Below are 5102 nucleotides of genomic sequence, written 5' to 3'. Positions count from 1 at the left end.
CCCCTATTCTTCCCCCTCTTCTCCTCATCCTCCTCTTCTTCCTCCTTCTCCTCCTCCTCTTTCCCTCCTTCTTTTCCCTCTTCTCCTCCCCTCTTCCTCTTCTTACTTCTTCTTCTCTTTGCTCTTTTCCTCCTTCTCATCTTCCCCCTCCTTCCCATGCCTTTCTTTGTCCTGCACCTACATGTGTCCTAAGGCTCCCTTACTTACTCTTCCTTTCTTCCCTCTAGTCTCTGTAGTTTTTTCCCCATTATATCTCCTGCTCATCTAATGTTATCTCATCTCTTCTCTGAGGACCTGAACACGGAAATATTCCAATTTCCAGCCCAGATGGCAAAAGCCCGGTAGCCCATGCTTTAAGAGGAGTGCTAACAGTGCCATAGAGGTTCATTGTATTCCTCTCTCTCCATTTCCTCTGACATCGGCCCTTGCTATCACTGTCAATACTGTCTTGTGTCTCTAAATGTGGATTACTTGGGTTCAGCTCTTCAGAAAGTAAAACCTCCAGTTTTCTACAGGAGTGGAGGAATGACAGTAGCCTCAGTGTCTGAGCCATGGAGGAGACCAAGAGTCTAAGAGTGGCTAATTCAGAGGTTCTATTGATAACCCTCCTCCAGATACTGGCTTATGTGCTGAGTTTCAGCTGTTCTCATTGCTTATCTCCATTCCCATTCTGCCCCTGCCTTTAACTCATAAACAATGCAAACATATAGTTGTATGTGTGCACACACAAAAACAAATACACAGAGACAGGTTTCAACCTGTTTATTATACTTAAAGTATTGCCACCAATCCGCCTGCTTTCTCTCTCTGAAAATTCTATTTGTTTCATTTTTCTTTTAGTCATCCGGTCTTTTATTCAGCAAAAATTTACTGTTCACCCACTATGAGCTAAGATTTGAGCTCAGAGCTGAGGGTATACATAAGCAAAACCAGAACGAATCTGTCTTCCCCATGGAGTTTATAATCTGAATGGATAGATAGATGATTATTGAACAAATGTAAAATCACGAAGGTTGATGTGTTTTACAAGTTGTAGATGCAGGGGCACCGGGGTGGCTCAGTTGGTTAAGCGACTGCCTTTGGCTCAAGTCATGATCCTGGATTCCCCAGGATCAAGTTCCACATCGGGCTCCCTGCTTGGCAGGGAGTCTGCTTCTCCCTCTCCCACTCCCCCTTCTCATGCTCTCTCTCTCTTTCTCTATCAAATAAATAAAATCTTAAAAAAAAAAAGAATAAAAAAACCCACCAAGTTGTAGATGCAGAGATCTATGGCCTTTTGAGATCCATATAATGTAAAATTTGACTGGGCAGGTCAGCGAAGTAGTGAGTGAGTTGATCTGTAAAGGAAGATGAGAGTTACAAGTATTTCAAAAAGGAAAAGGCAGATGCCAAAGGTCAATAGCAGTGATGTGATCTACCGACTGCACCTCCCGAGAGGGCCTAAGACGTGAGGAGGAGGGATAGGGTTAAACGGCGGGGGGGGGGGGGGGGGATGACACACCTAGCCTAATATCAGATTAACTGAAGCATTTATGTGATGACTGCTGTTGAAAATACAGGTGTTGAAAGGAATCCAGACATCCTCACATCACTCTTAGGGAAAGGTTTCATAGGAGAGATTGCTGGGATCTGCAGTTGTCCCTTTCATTTCAGTGTTATATGTCCTTTAGATCACCACAAACAGGATTCTATTTTGAACATGGCTTCTTTTCTGTAAAGTTAACTTTGCAAGTTCTAGCTTAGGTGTTGCTGAGTTATTTAAAATTTAATATATACGTGGTCTCAGGATGGAGGTAAAACCATGCCTGGGTGGCCCCCAGCTTGATTCACTGCAGCCAGCACCACAGCAAGGAGGAGGTCCATGACCCAAAGGAACTAGAGCAGCAAGAAAATGGTTTATTGGTGGTTTGAACTTCGAAACTACAGATGATAGCTTAAGAAAACAAGGTGATTCAAAGAGCTGGAGCAAATAATCCTAAAATTTGTATGGAGTCAGAAGAGACCCCGAATTGCTAAGGAAATGTTGAAAAACAAAAACAAAACTGGCGGCATCACGTTACCCAATTTCAAGCTTTACTACAAAGCTGTGATCACCAAGACAGCGTGGTACTGGCATAAAAACAGACACATAGACCAGTGGAACAGAGTGGAGAGCCCAGATATGGACCCTCAACTCTATGGTCAAATAATCTTCGACAAAACAGGAAAAAATATTCAATGGAAAAAAGACAGTCTCTTCAATAAATGGTGCTGGGAAAACTGGACAGCGATATGTAGAAGAATGAAACTCGACCATTCTCTTACACCGTACACAAAGATAAACTCGAAATGGATAAAAGGCCTCAACATGAGACAGGAATCTATCAGAATCCTAGAGGAGAACATAGGCAGTAACCTCTTCGATATCAGCCACAGCAACTTCTTTCAAGATATGTCTCCAAAGGCCAAGGAAACAAAAGCAAAAATGAACTTTTGGGACTTCATCAAGATCAAAAGCTTCTGCACAGCAAAGGATACAGTCAACAAAACAAAGAGGCAACCCACGGAATGGGAGAAGATATTTGCAAATGACAGTACAGACAAAAGGTTGATATCCAGGATCTATAAAGAACTCCTCAAACTCAACACACACAAAATAGATAATCATATCAAAAAATGGGCAGAAGATATGAACAGACACTTCTCCAACGAAGACATACAAATGGCTATCAGACACATGAAAAAATGTTCATCATCACTAGCCATCAGGGAGATTCAAATTAAAACAACATTGAGATACCACCTAACACCAGTTAGAATGGCCAAAATTAGCAAGACAGGAAACAACGTGTGTTGGAGAGGATGTGGAGAAAGGGGAACCCTCTTACACTGTTGGTGGGAATGCAAGTTAGTGCAGCCACTTTGGAGAACAGTGTGGAGATTCCTGAAGAAATTAAAAATAGAGCTTCCCTATGACCCTGCAATTGCACTGCTGGGTATTTACCCCAAAGATACAGATGTAGTGAAAAGAAGGGCCATCTGTACCCCAATGTTTATTGCAGCAATGGCTACGGTCGCCAAACTGTGGAAAGAACCAAGATGCCCTTCAACGGATGAATGGATAAGGAAGATGTGGTCCATATATACAATGGAGTATTATGCCTCCATCAGAAAGGAGGAATACCCAACTTTTGTAGCAACATGGACGGGACTGGAAGAGATTATGCTGAGCGAAATAAGTCAAGCAGAGAGAGTCAAGTATCATATGGTCTCACTTATTTGTGGAGCATAACAAATAACATGAAGGACATGGGGAGATGGAGAGGAGAGGGAGTTGAGGGAAACTGGAAGGGGAGATGAACCATGAGAGACTATGGACTCTGAAAAACAACCAGAGGGTTATGAAGGGGCGGCGGGGGTGGGGTGGGGTGGGGTGGGAGGTTGAGGAACCAGGTAGTGGGTAATAGGGAGGGCACGTACTGCATGGAGCACTGGGTGTGATGCCAAAACAATGAACACTGTTATCCTGTAAATAAACAAATAAAAATAAATAAATTAAAAAAAATACATCAAAAACTAATGAGTACTCTGAAAAACAACCAGAGGGTTTTGAAGGGGCGGGGGGGGTGGGAGGTTGAGCAACCAGGTGGTGGGTAATAGGGAAGGCACGTACTGCATGGAGCACTGGGTGTGATGCCAAAACAGTGAACACTGTTGTGCTGTAAATAAAGAAATTAAAAAAAAAAAAAAAAGGAAAACACGGTGAAAAATAGGGACGCTTACTGATTGTGTGGTGATGAGAGACCCCCAAACAAAACGTTCCAGGGGTTTTGGTTTTGTGACTTACTCTTATGTGGAAGAAGTGGATGCAGCGATGTGTGCTCAAACACACAACACAAGGTTGATGGGCATTTGTTTAGTGAAACTAAAGAAAACTGTTTGTAGGGAGGATTCTATAAAGCTTGGTGCCCATTTAACAGAGAAGAGAATTTTTCTTGATGGTATTAAAGAAGATACAGAAGAATATAATTTGAGAGACACCACCTGTTTTTCAGAGTCCATAGTCTCTTATGGTTCGCCTCCCCTCCCCAATGTCCATAGCCCGCTCCCCCTCTCCCAATCCCACCTCCCCCCAGCAACCCCCAGTTTGTTTTGTGAGATTAAGAGTCATTTATGGTTTGTCTCCCTCCCAATCCCATCTTGAGAGACAATTTTGAAAATTACGGCAAGGTTAAAACCAGAGAAGTTATGGAAGACAGGCAGAGTGGAAAATAGAGAGGGTTTGCTTTTGTAACTTTTGATGATCTTGATAGTTAATATAATTTTTGTTCAGAAATACCAGCTATCAATGTACTTAATTGTGAAATGAAATAGGCCCTTTTGAAACAAGAAATGCTGTCTGCTGGATCACGAAGAGGTCGTGAAGTTGGACCTGACAACCTTACGGGTTGTGTTGGTAACTTTGATGTAAGAGAAGGCGATGGTGGGGGAGGTAGTGGCAGCAGAGGTAGTTATGGGGGAGGGGAGGGTGGATATAATGGATTTGGAGGTGATGGTGGCAATGATGGTGATGGTCTTGGTTATAGCAGTAGAGGAGGCTGTGGTGGTGGACCAGAGGATGAATACCCAGGAGGCAGATACGGTGGTGGTGGTGGTGGTAGAGGATATGATGGTTACAATGAAGGGGGAAATTTAGGAGGAAACAGCGGTGGTGGTGGGAACTATAATGACTTTGGGAATTAAAGTGGACAACAGCAATCAAATTATGGACCCATGAAGGGGGGCAATTTGGGTTGAAGAGGCTCGGGCAGTCCCTATGGCAGTAATTATGGATCTGGAGGTAAAAGTGGTGAATATAGTAGCAGAAATTTCTTTAAAAACTCAGAAATAAAGGGCTATAGTCCTTAGCAGGAGAGAGAGTGAGAAGTTGTCAGGAAAGCAGCAGGTTACTTTGAGACAGTTGTCCCAAATGCATTAGAGGAATGGTAGAAATCTGCCACAGAAGGAATGATGATGATCCATAGTGAGAAAATATACTATAACTTAAGTAGGAACCCCTTCTTGGTCAGGACTATCATAGCCACAGTGTGCAAAACGTGCAGCTATTGATGAAAGTGATGTAG

The 5102-nt window shown here is 43.0% G+C and overlaps 1 pseudogene; it reads left to right on the top strand.

Annotated features, from left to right (window-relative positions):
* Positions 1–3752: 3752 nt before the first annotated feature.
* On the top strand, positions 3753–4887 carry LOC123952577 (annotated as a pseudogene).
* Positions 4888–5102: the final 215 nt, after the last annotated feature.

This window comes from Meles meles, chromosome 11 (genome assembly GCF_922984935.1).
Source record: "Meles meles chromosome 11, mMelMel3.1 paternal haplotype, whole genome shotgun sequence".
In the NCBI taxonomy this organism is placed as follows: Eukaryota; Metazoa; Chordata; class Mammalia; order Carnivora; family Mustelidae; genus Meles; species Meles meles.
Note: the sequence above shows the minus strand (reverse complement) of the source record. Positions and strands in the feature narration are given on the sequence as shown.